The sequence below is a fragment of the Emydura macquarii genome, unplaced genomic scaffold (assembly GCF_026122565.2).
Source record: "Emydura macquarii macquarii isolate MOO-44397 ecotype Brisbane River unplaced genomic scaffold, CSIRO-AGI_Emac_v2 contig_1551, whole genome shotgun sequence".
NCBI classification, from domain to species: Eukaryota; Metazoa; Chordata; order Testudines; family Chelidae; genus Emydura; species Emydura macquarii.
In genome coordinates this window covers 5887291-5904079 of record NW_027131688.1, presented here as the reverse complement: position 1 = coordinate 5904079, position 16789 = coordinate 5887291, and positions in this window count along the sequence as shown.

Sequence of the window (16789 nt, the reverse complement as noted above, 5' to 3'; positions counted from 1 at the left end):
TTCCATACTTAGGTAGTTTTTGTTGCCCTCTTTTTCCTGTAACTTTAAAAAAAATCCTTCCTAAACTGTGGGGACTAGAGCTGCATACAGTATTCAAGGTGCAGAAATAGAGGCACTCTTACCTGAGACAAGGAGCAGCAGTCGCATATTCACAAGCCACTATGGACCAGATCCTCAGCTGGTATAACTTAGTATAGGTCAATTAATTGACACCAGCTGAGGACCAGGTTTTATAGATTACACCAGTCATTTTCTGGGCTAAATTCTGCTCAGCTACACTGACGTAAATATGGAGTAATGCCAGTGAAGTTAGGCTGGGTGCACAGCTAACCAGTGTCCAACAACTAGAAGGCGAGTTCTCTGCTAACAGTTTAGTGAGTGTGATTGTCAGCTGAGTGAGTTCAAGATGGGGACTATAATTATATTTGTATTGGGCAGTATTGCTCTTGTTTTAATATGGCTTTATTTTATTGTCTGTGTATGTGTGTCACTGCAGTCATTATAGTAGTGGCAGATTGATGGACATGCTACTTCACAGCAGAGAGACTGTGAAGAACATACAAGAGTGGAAGTGATGCCAATATAAGTGTTCCTACATCATTCCACCACACATCCTCTGTTCTGACTTGCAGGGGGACACTATTTGGGGGGAATAAGGTACTTAACTAGATTCCTTTCACACAGTGAAACAATTGGAACATAAAGCTCCCATAGTGAGCGGTTTGTGAGATTATGCAGAAAATCATGGATTCCTGCATTGCAATGCACCAGATCCCCCAGTAATACCACTCTTCTGCTGCCGCTGCTGTGTGAACTGACACTTCTAGGCAAAATGAGATGACTCTATCAATAAGTTAGACACTTGCTGATATTTTAAAGTAGTTCTATGTATAAAGGTGATGTTCCGTAATCTAGCAGACAGTCACAGCAAGATCCAGTAAATAGAAGTTGGAGTTAAATAAATTCAAACTGGAAATAAAATGTAACTTTTAAAAATGGGATAGTAATTAATCAGTGGAACAACTTGCCAAGGGAAGTGGAAAATTCATCAGTATTTGGAATCTTTAAATCAAGACTGGAGATATGCCATCCATCTAAGAGATGCTTTGATTAAACCACAAGTCACTGAGCTCAATATTATTCCCTTACATAGGGAAAAGTTGTTCCTTCTGGTGCTAGAATTGCCGAGCGAAATGTTTGGCCTGTGTTAAGCAGGAGGTCAAATGAGATGATCACAATGCGCACCTTTTCAGCCTTTAAATCTATCGATATATACTTACAGTGTGCATTGCATGCTAGATTTGGTTGGATTCTTCTTGAGATTCCATAAAACTCTTTTGCAGTGAATCCAGAGATCCCGAAATGACAAAGATTAGTCTAAGAGCAAAAGGATTTTTAAAACCACACAAACCTGTGACAGGTCCAGGCTTAGAACAAGTGTGTCACTAACCAATATCCAAAGGTGACTAGTGAAGCTAAATTATTCCCCTATCTGCCTGACTTGATTTTTCCCCTTTACACCACATTTAATTGAATATATTTTGAAGCCCCCAGTTGCATATTTTTGTTATTTAATTGCCTCAAATAAATACCCCTTTTGGGGATGTTGGTGATAAGCTAGTTGCTCTGTAGAAAAAAAAAAATGCTCAAGCAGCGTTTCAGGAAGCTGTTGGCTGGAAATACTCACGTATCTTTTTATTCTTCCTCTCAAACTACGGTCACTAGTTACGGAAGGAGCATCAGATATAGATATATAGACAGCATCTGGGATCAAAATCCCCAGCTGAAACTATTGCCATGCATTAAGTGCTGTGTAAACAGCTTTCTAGGATTTACACAAAGGTAAACATTAATCTCTTTGCATGAAGTAAAAGCCTAGAGTAAATATCAATATTAATACACCTTAACAGTTATCATGGCAAATAATAAAGAGAGTCATTGCAATATTGGGCCTATTTCTGCTCTCTCACCAGTCGAAATTTAGAGTCACTCCATTAATTTCAGTGGAGTTACTCTGGATTTAAACTTCTATAACTGGGAGCAGAGTCTGAACCATTGTTTTCAATTGAGTTGGATTCTGCAGGATTAAATGAAGATGTTCCATCTGTTTCATACCACTCAGGGATACCATTGCCTTTGCCAGTGATCAGTGGTTCTAAATTGAAAGCTGTTGCATTCAGCATCAGAAGCAGAGCATAAAGGCCTCAGTCCTGTAATCTGATCTGCTTGCACAGACCCCTGCATAGGCAGAGTCCATTTGACTTTGCTCCACACCAGTGGCTCTGACTGCAGGATAGAGGCCCCAGTTTGCACTTCTCTGTTAGCACACAGCTGTTTAGTTGCATTCCTGAGTTGACTAGCAATGGGGCCAGATGTCTACTGCTCTGCAGGTGATTCGAAGCCAGTGGAGCCTGTCAAGTGTGCAAGATTTCTCCTTTCCCCACTTTTTCTTTACAATATCTTTGATGGTGTCTCTACTTTCCATGTGAAATCCCCCCCAGGATTGGATTGTCCCAGTAACAAAGGTGTTTTAGTGATAGCTACGCCCACAAACACCCTGTGGTGTGGCAAAAGAGAGACAAGGCAGTTTGATTTTAACGTTGGAGGGCTCATTGCCAAAGGCTGCGCCAACTCTTTGCAGATCTGATATCACTGGTTTGCCAAGTCGTATCCTCTTGGTGAACGTCAAATTACTGAGCTATTTTATTCTGCATGGAGCTAGAGAGTATACTTTGTAGAGATGCTGTAGGGAACTGTGAATGCATCATAAAATTTCCCTATGTAACCATAATACAAACCATTCCATAATAAAAATGTCTTTCAGATTGGTCCACAGAAAAAACATGGGTGACTGTAATGACCTACCTAGGGATATCTCATCCCATCTGTTGGTCGTGCTATTACAGAACTCAGAGACTTATCTTCAAAAAACCTTTCATATGATAACAAAGCAAATCCTGCCTCATGATGCTTCTCTGGCTGATAATTCACTTTGTACTCCTCTCTGCATGAGGCGAAAAACTGAAAGCAGTCAGATGTATGGCCCATAATTATTCATACTCCAGTGGGAGCTACATACTTACATCAGTAACTCTGGAGGCAAAGTGGTGAAAAATAAGCAATGGTAAATAAGAGGCTTACCACCCCTATCTCTATGATTGGGTGGACTAGATTGCAGAACTTTGCTAAAAGTGACTCCCTCACCAGACCTCTCACTTGTAGATTCCCACAAAGATCTCCAGTCTTTTTCAACATTTACATGCAACCACCAGCTGAATGAGCTGGGAAGACACCATGTGCTGAAAAGCCAACAGTGTGACGATGACGCACAGCTCTGTCTGTCCTACAGAACACACAATACACCCGTCGCCAAGCTAACCGAGTGCTTGGCCAAGTTCAGCTGATGGATGAAGACTGACTGGTTGAAGATGAACCTGAGCAAGAGGGAGGTCATGCTGGCTGGCAGAGGGAAACCTGTTGGAGTATGCAACCATGGTTTGGTCTCCTGTGATTGAAGGCGCACACCCACAACTGGTCAGGTCAATCCACACTTTAGGATTGCTCTTGGATTCCTCCCTGGTACTAAGCTCTTACATACACCATCCATAAACAATGTTTTCTACCATCCATAGATGCCTAGGAGACTCGGTTCCATCCCAGCTGATCCATCAGCTATGCTACAGCTATGCACACTTCCAGTGCCGTCCACGTGGGCTGCAATAATGCAACCTATCTGGGTATGACAATATCAGCCCTTGGGAAACTGCATCTGGTACAAAATGGAGCAGTGCTTCTCCTCAGAGAACACTTGTCAATCCTGTCCTCATTTCCGTACACTAGCTCCCCATAGAACACTGCAAAATCTCAAGCCTTATCTTCAATGAATGTAATGAGGAAGGTTTCTAACCATCAGAAGAGTGAAGTTCTAATAGGAGTAATGGGGGCAAGAAACCTAACTAGTTGTTAAGATGGTGCTTGATACATTTAAGAATGGGATGATATGCCAGGGTTACCTGTGAGAGCAGTGGACTGGACTTGATGAGCCAGGAGGTCCCTTCCGGTTCTATGTTCCTACGATCTGGGCTTGGGGTACATAAAAGATCATCTAAAACCCTGAGTTGAGGAAGGTTGGGCGAGAGAAGTGGAGTTACCGACTACCGATCTGCCTACTGCAAAGTTATAGCTTGCTTGTGCAGGAGACAGACGTACCAGTCCAAGGCTGTGGTATGAACTCCCAGAGGTTCTAAGAACGACTTCCAATGTTGCCACTTTCTGTTCCAAGTTCAAGGTTCACATCTTCATTAATAAAGGCACAGAGCAGCAGATGTAATTAAAAGAAATTTAAAAAGCAATCCACACAGAATCTTTCTGTTGGGGAGGAAGAGAGAAAGATGAAAAGAACGACACACAATCGATGTCGCTGCACTAGAGGAAGGTGCTTAGATAGTGATTGACGCATTGTGAGGTCCTGAATTATTATGAAAAAAAATGGTGGTAGAACTTGTCTTAAATACTGCGTGTAGGAATCCTGTCTGTAAGGCTACTATAGCAGCCATTGTACCACTTCTCTCCCTGCTCCTTTGGGTGTGTCTGTATAGCTCATAGATTCCTGGCTGCCAGAGCAGACCCTTGGGACCATAGGTAGCTGGCTGTAAACTAAAGCAATCTCAAGGCTGTGTGCAAAGGTGGGTTAAATCCACCATTGCCCCTGTCATCTCCAAGCTTGAGCTGAGTGTGCATGGACATACTGGGAGACCGAGGGTTATGACTCCAAAATGGAAGAAACAGGGACAATTTTAAAGTTGGCCTTGCAAACTAAAAACACAATTATTTTGCTAAAATCCAAATCCAATAATTCCGCCTTGTCCCATCTCAATGTGGGACTAAGATAAAAATGATTCCTCCCAGGATTGTGCATAGGGAACAATCTACATTAAGCATGATGGGACCGTAGAATGTGTTGGGCTACATTTCCATGATTTGCTTTACCTAGAAAGTTTAAGAATGGCTCAAAGTTCTGAATAAACACTCCCCGTTTTGTCTTTGTCTTTCAAACATTCCATTAATGGAATAATAATTCCAAACATTAATAGGAAACTGTGACTTAAAGTTCTGTTGGAAATTCATGTATGGCCCAGACATTTCTAGCCTTGAAATGCATTAGTCTGGTTATTTCAGTTTTGATTAAATTGTTAGGTGTCCTCTTAATTTTGATCAAAGGAGAAAGAATTTGTGTATTTCAGCATTGTTTTCCTGTGCTATCATGTCCTGAGAGGAGACACAGGTTAATAATTCACCTCTCAATGGGAGATGAGATAGGGTGAGAAGGATTTTGCAGACCGGAGCAATCTTTTAAAACATTCTTTGGTTACTATTTATTTTGCTTAATTCTACAAATAAACCATGGGCTTGTCTAAATGGGCAACTCAGAAAAATTAATCTGAAGTAACTAAAGGCATGAATATATAGTAGCTTGGTTAAACTTCATTAAATCCCTATGAGGATGCTTTTAGTCAGAATTAAAGTTTAGCCTAATTCTGGATTAAGGCCACTTTAATTCTGACTAAGAGCATACTTCAGCTAATTCAGATTAATTTTTCTGAGTTCCCCATTTAGACAAGCTCAAAATCATCATAACCCCAAGAGTTGTGTGTTCTTTCAGCTGAATGGTATATCCTAGTGTGAACATAGGCTGTTTCTTTTTTTTTTTTTTTTTCAGTGTTACTCTTTTTCACTTGAGGGCAATTCTACTTCCTGTATAGCCATTTGTGATAGAATTTGTACATGCAATCAGGTCCATCCCTTTTAAAAAGCACATGTGCACATTCCACGCAAATTTGCATGTGGAAATCAGGTGAACATATGCATAAATGAATGGTCAGTTTTTCAATAGACAATTATGGGGGTTATCATTATGGTATCTGAGGCCCTTGCAAAGCCTGTGGGGTCAGGAAATCTGATGGGGCAATGTTTTCTGAGTTAAAAATCCACATTAATTAAATACGTTTTGCATAGTTCTGATTCTGATGTTATTTGCATGTGCAACTGAAGTGATCATGTCTGTAAAGGAAGATGCATTTGTTGAGTTTTATGCATAGAACTTTATCTTAGTTATTTAACAATGTCTAAATGACAGATCTGCAATAAAGAAATTGGACACTCAACTATATTTCTTATTGAGGAAGAAATAGGATCTAACTTGATGTAACCCCAAACAGTGAATAAGCTATTGCATGATTAATCGTATATGCTATTTAAAAAATAAATGAACACTGGATATGTTGACTAGAGAAGGTCCTAGCTTTTTGAGACTGTTACTTTTAGGCAAAGGATAAAATTCACCCTTGTACAAAGAACCTGCACAAAGTCCGATGCACCATCTAAGTTCCCTCTCAGCCTTGTTTTGTGAGCGGTGCTCAACCCTGGTGCTGTCCCTGAATTTCACCCCCAGTAAATACATCCCTTGAGAAATCCCATTGTGAATACAGACCAGTGCATTTTTAACCGGCCACATGATGTCACCATTTCTTGACATCAGTGTAGGTGACCCTGAACATATCAGGCAGTTGGGCGTTACCTGAACACAGCTGGGAAGACCATATTGGGCATTTGCAACATCTTTTATAATTACTTAAGGGAGACATGTGCATGGTTGGTAGGAAATAACAGGTATTTAAATACTGACGTGCTGAACACCTACCTTAGCTGAGTAACATAAAAAAGAAAGATCCCTGACCAACATATTAATGAAACAAATGTATCCATCCTTACTGATTGTCCTGAAAATGAGGGCTCACGAGCCCCAGCATTGCCATAGCTCTTTGGCGATCCCTTTGAGTTTGAGGATGATTGTCTTCCAATCAAATGATAGCCGATTATCGCTGGTAGATCTGCAGGTGACTAAGGAGACCTATCTGGGATCCACAGACCTTGTCACAGTTGGGGCAGACATTTCCCAATGGACGGGAAGGGTCTGGATTGTTAAATTGGGCTCTGGCACGTTCTTTCCTACTTTTCCATTTCCTGTTGTCTCCACTGGATCTCAAAATACTGGCATTCTTGCCACAAAGTCCTTTTCTATTTTGGTCAGTTGGGGGCTTGAGTTTCCCATGAATTTATATCAATAGTGTACTTCTTCCTGTTGGCTTTGAGAGTGTCTTTGAAGTGCTTTTTTTGCCCGCCCTTGACTATGGCTCAATTGTGAGAACATGACCTACTTTGGGAGTCAGCTTTCCGGCATTTGAAGAACATGACCAGTCCAACGGAGTTGGTGGCAGATCCACAGTGGGGCACACCAGAGGTTACCCTCTTCACTACCACCTGCAGCCACCATCACTCCCTTCCCATCCTGGCTTCTCTCTCCCAGTAGGAGAAAAAAATGGACATTTAATGATAATATAATTTATTGTCTAAAATAATCTCTTCCTTATTTCAACTGAATTCTGACATCAGTGGGGGCTCAAGGATACAAGGGAGTTTACTGCTCTCAAGCATTGCTAGTTTATCTGATCCCCCCACTAAGTTACCTAATGCGAGTTCATGGTTATGACCTCTGCCCCCATGGTATTTGAGACACTGGTATTGATGGTCATAGAATTTATATTATAATTGCAGTAATGCCTAGAGTCCCCTTCCAAGATCAGGGTCTCGTTGTGCTAGACACTGGCCATGCTTCTATTAGGAGACTGTGCCAGGCTCGAAGAACTTATAGTCTAAATAAACAAAACAAAGGACACCTTATTATCCTTGTTCTACAGATGGGTGCTGAGGCCCAGAAAGATGACGGGACTTGCCCAAAGACACACAGGGATTGAGAATTTACGTTAGAGTTAGGAATTGAACCCAGGTCTTCTGGGAGCCAGTCCAGTGCCTTAACAAAACCCCCCAAACACCATCAACCCGGCTATTGTGAAGGCAGTTATGAGGGTCAGAGTGTCGGTCCAGAATCCTGAGCTTAGACCAGTCTGCGTGTTACTGATCTAAACAATTTTGGATATTAGTTTTCAGCTAAAAGAATGGGAATAGGCTGGACACCCAAAGTTATCATTAATAAACTCTCTCCATCCACTTAATGTCCTTTATCAAAGCAAATAGCTGATCCACTGGCTGCTCCTGTATGCTCTTCGGTTCCTTGTTTTCAAGCTGGATGCACTCAAGTTTCTCCACTATTTCCTGGGTCCCCCCGTCAAAATGATTTTCTTTTATTAAGGTGGAAGGTCCATTTAGGAAGCCCTTTTCAGGCAGAACATTATGGTACAATAGTAATATGGATTCCGCTCCTGCGCCTGTTGAAGCAGGTCAATAGCATGTCTCCCTTGGATCTGATTGGCATCAAGACTTCATGTCTTCAACTTGGGTACAAATGGGTGTTTTGATCCTACTTTCACGTATATGGATTTTACGCCATGTGATGCCACGGGCCTACCTGGAATTTCCCCAGTCTTATGCAAGAGTAAATGAGACTCAGGCTCGTGTTCCCAGTTTGTAGCACAGATTTTAACTGTTTCCTAATCAGGCTAAAATATAGGTCCCTTGAACTCAATGAAGTAATACGTGTGTATGCAAAATCAGAGCTGTGCTCCATAAGCCACTACCAAGATGTAATATTGAAATGAGAATAACAACAAACCAAGAGCTCTGGCTTGATATTGAGGTTCAAACAGAGAGCCCTGCAGGGAGGGCATGCTATACTGGGAGAAAGCTTTCGGTCCATACCAGCAGCTTTCTTTCTGACTCAGATCTGATCAGGTTTGGAGGTTGCTGAAAAGGATGTCCTGTGATTATACAACTGGAAATATTTTAATTAAGTGGTGCAGCTTGAGTTGCAAAGTGAATTTAAAATGTATGTAAATAATTTCCCAATGCCTCAATGTGTCAGACAGAAATGAAGTATGCAGAATGTGAGATCCTTGCCTGTTTCTTAGGATTAAAATGGTTCCAGTTGCTTAAGATACAGCCCTTTTTTTTAAGTTCACAACAGCGAATGAAGGTGAGCCAGAGCTGCCGGAGCAGCAGCTTCATCACTGGAACTCGATAACATGAAGGTATCAATCAGCCTTACCAAATTAGCATTTCACTGATAGTGATGCACAAAGCCTTTTAATGAGGACTTTCAAGTCTCTGAGCTCAGGGCTTCTGACTGCCTGTTCCTAAGCAACAGAGAGGACTGGCAGCCGGTAGGTTTTTGATGTATTCTTAAATAAAGGATTTACAATGAGGGAAATTGCATGCAAAAATTAGGATAATAATGTTTTGTTGTTTTGGCCCAAAGTTGAAAGATAAACAAACAAGCTTTGGGCCCTTAGAAGCTTCCTATTTTGTTGTTGTTCATTCCTCTGTTCAGTGGGCTAAGCTAAGCCCTGAGTTTGGTGTTTCGCTGAAATTGACTTTTGCCTATTTTATACAAATTAACACGGTAAAGTTTTTTTGTTTTTTTTTAAATGCTTCGTGATTTATGTTAATGTAGGGGAAAAATGCATAAATCCTTTGTTGTAAACCACCCAGCCCTGCCAAGATGTGTGAATTCTCTTTCAAGACCAGGAATGACACACGGGTCCCTATGTTACATGCCATCGTGACAATATAGCTGACTCATTCTTCTGCTGCACAGAATCTCTGCTGGGTGCAGCAGAAATAAATGCACCTCAAGGGAGACAATTGCATCTCCCTGGATCAGCCATGGGTGGGTTTGGTGCGTGGCATAATTTTGGAACTGATTTAGGGATGCTCTGTTCTATGTCTTGGCTGCAAAGGGATGTCAACCAGCCAGTTGTACTCTGGCCATGCCTCTTAGAACACCTCCAAGGCAGATGGTAGGGTTGGGCGTGATGGTTTTATTTTACTCAGTGATTCCTGCTACATACCTTTTAAAGCCAGCTATCCAGCACATTTGTGCCTAATTCATGAAGCTCTACAGAGAACAAAAAACCAGAACCAGCCTACAATTTGTGCAGTGTGTGGATTCAAATGAGCATCTGCCTATCTGAGGGTGAGAAGGAATGACAGATTCTCATGTAATTACATCTACAGAACAGGATACATCTGGTCATAACCACATCTGCTGTAAATACACTACAACAGCATAGTCCAAGAGGAAGCAGTAGATTTCGTGTGGCCCTATGGATTCTGCAACGACTCATCTAGCTCGATTACTGCAATTTCCTTCTCTCTGGCCGCCCTGTTTTACATTTCATATCCCTCTGCTCTATTCAAAAACACTGGGGCTAAAATCAACACTTCTGTATCACTTCATTGGCTTCCCCTGACCTTCTGGTCCAAAACGAGTCTGTTCCTGTCAGCATCTCTTCTCATTTGTTGGCACTGCTGCTCCTGCTCCCTTTCCTGCACCACAGCCTTCTGCCTAAACTTTCCCTTCAGCATAGCTCCGCTGGTCTTCACCAGGCCGATTTCCACCCACTGAAGATGTGCCTCAGATGTCCCACCTTTGCCCCCACCGATTCAGCTCCTCTAGGGATGGGGGAAAGCACTAATGCAGAAGAGACGTCAGTGGCTGTCGGCATTTTTACTTCTTTGTCATGTAGTCCTGTTCTGAGCAGAGTTAGAGGCACAGTGCTAAAGATGCCAGTGGTGCTTTGTCTACAGCAGCAACCCCACCATTGTTACCACCAATGACAGTAACAGCAGGGCATTTTAGGGGAGAAATTGTGGACACGTCCTTTGTGTCCTTCCTCCATTCTTATTAACGTAGGCTGGGATTTTTTCAATGGGGTCCAAGGGTGGCAGACATCCAACTTCCATTAACTTTAAATGGGATTTGGGCACCTAACGCCCAGTCTTAGTCCTTCGTGGCACCATGGATTCCTAGAATGCTCTCCTTCCTCTGGCATGTCAAGTGAGTGATCTCTCTCCTTTCGCATCCCACCTCACAGCATTTCTGCAAAGCTTCACAAGGCCCACCCACCCATGAAAAGGGTTCAAAAACAAATCGAGCAGAGCCCTGCGCTTTTTCCGCTGCTCTGAGACAAACCCACCTTCTGGTGGATGTGCTGATTGCATTGCCTGGCTGTTCAGGGGGAGGTTTTCAAAAGCACAAAGGGCAGTTGCATGGCCAAATCTCAGTGGCAATCAGTGGAGTTGAGCGCCTAACTCCCCTGGGTGCCTTTTAAATTCCCCACCCCTTTGAGTATACATTTCTTGGGACATAGTCCCGGTGGCCTTTTCCCCTTTGCCTTGTGCCACAGGTGTTAAATGCTACTTGAGAAGAACAGTAGCATCTTACACCCACTTTGTGTTGGCATAGCTAGCTACACAAGGGGCATGGCAGTGAAGAATTGGACCCTCCGCTTTGTACAGCGGAAGCCCATTGTTACCACTCCTTGAATAGCGTCCATGTGTCCCATTCTTCATGCTGCTCTGGGCCCTGCTGCACTGTAATTTAAATCTGAACACCGGGCACGAACTCCTCACTTAATACTCATGGCAACAAACGTTAATGCCACCGTCCAGATGTCCACGCACAATGATGTAGACTCCTATAGTGTGGCAAACCAACCAGCTGCCCTGAGCCTCTTCTCCAGCATGGCCTGCAGAGACTCATTGCTCAGGCATGCTGCAGCAGTGTATCCCTGGACGGGACCCGGCTCAGGTGACCCCAGGCACAGGTATTTCAGTCTCACCACCAGAGCTTCACGTTAGTTTGAGCAACAGTGCCACTCAGCCAGGAGCCCCCCTGCTGCTTCGCGGTGTTACAGGCTCACTAGGCTTCCCGCCTGCCCTCGATCCTGGTCCTGTTCCTGCCCCAGCCTTGCCTGAACCTCCTTCCCACTTTTCTCCAGCCCTGTTCCTGACCTGCTCCATCCTGCATCCTGACCCTCGAACCCTTGGCCTGACTTCATCCCGGCTTTGTCCTTTTGGTCTGTGTCCAGGCTCGGACTCCGATCCTGATTGCTTGTCTACAGACTCTGACCCCGGTTCTGACACATGGCCTGTCCCTGGACTCCGTTCAGCCCACGACTCCACATCTGGCTTTGACCCGTGGTATCTGTTTTTGACCACTGCTCCAACCAGCAAGCCTGACCACCTAGAACCCGGAGCCTGACACTTGGCCCTGGAGGCCTGGGATGCAATTTAATTCTCTCTGTGCGTTCCCTTCCTTCACACTCCTTGAGTCGCTTGGAGGATGGCGAGCCCAAAGCCCGGTCAGTTTTTCCATTACTGGGCTTCACATCAGACCTTCAGTGCACATTGCTGTCTTCTTGATGAAATCACCCTTCCGGAGGCCAGCATGATCACTGAAGTAAGTGGCAAACATCCAGTCGATGGCACAGGACTGGGGCATTAGGCTCAGCTTTGACAGACCTTATTCACAGGATTGGCCTGTTAAGGACAAACCTCAGTGCAGACCACAGCAGACACTGCTCAGAGTGCCTTTTTCCCTCCAAAAGGTACAAGAATATCCATTTGCACTTCGGCATCAAACCTCCGCGCATTTGCTACTTAGCTGGAAACAGCAGTGCATGGTGCTTCCCAGGTCTCTAAATTTTGCTGTCAATAGCTTGGAGCCACTCTCCCTAATCCAAAACCTGGAACACCGAATGGGCAGGAAAGCCAGCCAATTTGTTCTTTAAAGCATTCCTGTGCAGTTAACCCAGGATGCTTTAAGGGCCTGGTTCTGCCACGCAATCACTGTCTTCCTGGCACGAGCAAGGGCTGCAGAATCAGGGCCCTAAAGCAAGATCTTGCCTCTGCATGGAAAAGTGCCATCTGGTGTGCGTCACTTCTGATGCTATAGTGCAACTGGGGGAGTTCACACCAAAATGGTACATCCTGTTTTTTTTTCTTTTCTTTTTTTTTTTCCTCAAACCTGAAATTGAGCAACAGATCAGCCGATTCTTAAATAACAAGATAAATAAGATTTCAGAAGAAATTCCCTGATCATTTATGAGAGCCTGAATTCAGTTAGAACTGCAAGCCGGAAGGAGGAAATTCATCCCTGGGCAGTGAGCGAGCAGAAGGTCTGTACAGTACTGAAATCCCAGTTAAGCCCATAAGGTACATAGGCCTTGCACAGACCCTCTGCACAGGTTGAATTTTACCCCAGGAGACCAACACTACTTTTCCCTTTAATGTTTGTTGTGTGTAGCAGGGTATAGCTACACTCAAGAAAATTTCCAATGTTAATTTAAATACTGTTTTATGCAGTTATTTACATGTTGCTTACTAGGGGGCATTAGAAGTTCTCTACCTTCTGGTGAACAGAACTATGCAGCATTACCCTATGAATAGTTCTCCATCTATCATTTTATTACCTCTGTTGCATCTGCCATCTATCTCCTAGATGCTCAGAATACCTGGCTGTTGCTTATAAAGCGGAGTGTCTAACAATAGCCAGGCCACTTAATAGACAGCCTTAGCCCTGGTCTACACTTACCTGGAAATTCGGCGGCAGTCGACGGGAGTTACGCAAGCTACGCACAGTAGCTTGCGTAACTCCCGTCGACTGCTGGGCTTCCCTTCTGCGCGTCATCCTCACTGCACTGCGCCGACGTGAAGCATGTTCCCTTCGACGCAGCGCTACGCCACTTGAGGGGGAGGATTTACTGCATTGACTTCCTGATCGATTTAGCGGGTCTGCACTGACCCTGAAAGATCAATCTGACGGTGGCGACTTTGCCGCCCGCAGTGTAGACATACCCTTAGTAACTTAGCAGACCAAGGTCATAGCCATTTGTACAGTAAATTAGGTAAATGTGGATATGAAAGCAATATACCTGTTACATGATTCTGCCAGCGGGTTGTGCCATACTACTGTGTTATGCAGCCAGCTGGCAGGTTAAAATGTGACTATAGTCTTATGTTGATAATGAAGGCAAAAGGGCTTATTGCTGAACGAACGGAGCCCTTAGCAAAGCTTTAAGGAATAACTTGCAAGAACGATGTAAAGTTGTCTGAGCTTTAGTAAGAGTGGCAAGTCTCGTAGCTTAATTTTTGCTCTCGTATCCTGTTTATCAGAACAAGTGTTTTTTAACTGCAAATTGTGCTAACTGCATTAGTATGGAACGTCTGGATATTGCAGTGTCTGCTTAGAATTTTTACAATGTGCACCAGACAAAAGGGGAGATGCGTAACTTTGTGTGTGAAAAGAGGAAGTTGTGGCTAATCAACAGCTTATCTATACAAGATCGCAAGGCTGAGTTATTTGTCAAACCAGGCAGGATTGGGATCAGGCTGTCATCAGCTGCAAGCTTCAGTTCCATAAGGATTGGGTATTAGATATCTATTGTTATGAGCTATTCTTAAATAATAAAGGAAACTTTACTAATAAAGGCAATGAAGCTTGACTACTCCTGCCTTACTACTTATTATTACCGGCTAAAACTGGACCACTAATAATCATAATCTAACCAATATTTCTATAAAAGTAACACTTGATAGGATTGTTAACCAGTTTTTGCCAGTCTCTCAATACTTCATACTCCTTGTCATTGAGTTGGAACCTACCCTGATAACAAGCTTATCATCCTTCTTAATGCTCCTTTGTTTGAAGTTCAAGGGTCTTATAAGTACTGCTGAACATGTGAAATACTAGAATTCTTACCATTTTATTTGGGTAAAATATTTTGACCCCAATCCTGCAATTGGATCCATGCCATTGGAATCCTGCACCCATGAATCACCATATTTCAGGATGGGGGCCTTGGTGGGCCTTGAATAACAGCCGTAGAATTCCTAGCTGGAAAAAGCAGGACAAAATGTCCATTTACAATCGCAAAAATGCGGCTGAGATACATGGCAGAAATGAAAGTATATAGGCCTAATCCATATTTCACTCACACTGGGGTAAATGAGGAATAATTAAATTGAAGACTAAGTGCACTGAAGAAGAAACCAACAAACAATCCTGTACAATCTCTTTAGTACAACAGTAATTCAGATAAAGTGGTGGAGCTGATGGGCCCAGAAAATTTATTCCAGAGTCATGAACATAAAAGATAAAAGCTGAAGAGTCTATGGATTTAGCCACCAATACGGAGTTGTTAATCAGCAGAACATAGGATCACGACTCATAGTAATAAGTTTTTTTTAATATCCAGGGACTCCCTTGAGTACCTTGGCACTTGGGCAATACTAATGTAGTTACTGCAGCAGCACTTAGCCAATGCACGTCCAGCCAAAGGTGGATTCTTGGAGGACAATCAAGTATACAAATTATCCAGCCTCCTCCAAATGGCTTTGGATACCCGGTGCCTCGCGGTGGTGTGGCGGCAGTCCCTCAAATCGAGGATGACATCTGTCAGGCTTGGTTGGTCTTCAGATGACTGAGGAGCCCAATTCTGGATGCACCTATTCTTCGGCAGTGGGGGCATGTTGTTGTGCAGGGAAGTGGGATTCGCAGCCACGGGTTAGTCTCCTTCTCCTTCCTCTGCTGCCGCCATTCCGCCTCGGTGTCGAGCTGTTGGGCCTCGAAATGGCGCACACCTTGATGAACCAGGTGGTTCCACACCGAGTGGTCAACAGCTTGCTCTTCTCAGTTTTTGATGTCTATGCCTCCGTGCTTGAGGGCGACCTTGAGCATGTCTTTGCATTGTGTCCTTTGGCCGCCCTTTGATCGTTGGCCAAAGGAGAGCTGGGAGAAGAGAACCTGGCAAGGGAGGCAGTTCTTGGGCATCCAGACGCAATGGCCAGTCCATCGGAGTTGATTCCTCAAGAGCAAGGCTTCAATGCTGGTGGACACAGCTTCCTGGAGGATGCTCACACTAGTCCGGCGGTCCTCCCATTTGATCCCCAGGATTCGATGCAGGCACCGCTGGTGGAAACTCTCAAGGGTCTTAATGTGGTGCCAGTAGACAGTCCAGGTTTTGCTGCTGTAGAGGAGGGTAGTCAGCACAACAGCTTTATAAACCAGGACCTTCATCGACTTCCAAAGGTCTCTGTTTTCGAAGACATGTTGTCACAGCTTGAAGAACCTCAAGTGCCTCATCAATGCGATAAAAAGCAGGTTAGGGATTCAGAATTTCACTATAGCATCTATATTGCTCTCTGTGTTGAAGTAATAGAGAATTTGCAACTTACTGATATATATACATAAACCTGTGCTGAGGTATTCCTCCTTCTCCATTTTCCTTTTCCATTTCTCTTCTGAGCTATTTGTGTAGTAAGGAGTTATCCTTTCTCCTACCATTAGTGCGATAGATGGCTTTATGGAGAGAGATTTCAGTCAAGCACCAGTAAGTGTGAATATAGTATGTTTGTATAACACACTGTCAAAATTTATGTTTTGTCCCTTTCTAGAGGTTGGTTCACTAAGGGATAATAGCCTACTACCAGCTTATTGAGTTACTCCTTTAGCTCAGGTGGTTGAGGTTCATGCTGGAGGTCCCAGATTCAAACCCTGCTGACCTCTTGGGAGGGTGGGGGGTCATTATATTTGCATTTATATGGCTACTTGCCTGATATTTTTCCTTCTCTGTTAAATCCTTTTCCTCTTTTCTTTCCTTTCAGGTTCTCATTCCTGTTTGATTCTTTCTAGGCGTTTCACGCTGGGAAATATTTCTTCAGTGTAGCCCTTTGAGGGTGGAACTTTAGTTGAAATGCTCTGTTCAGGCTTCAGACTGGCCAGAAAGCTGACGATTTATCACTTGAGAAGATGTTTTCCAGCTTATTTGATTTGGAGGGGATTTTGTAGGTCCTGGGTATTGTTTTTTCCTTTTTCATTAGGCTTAGAAGAGGCTTTGTTAAATTCCGATTACGTTATTAATGAGAACTGAAGCATATGAGTAAATATAAATATTAAGCTATAAAAGTCCTATACTGGACTCCACTTTGACAG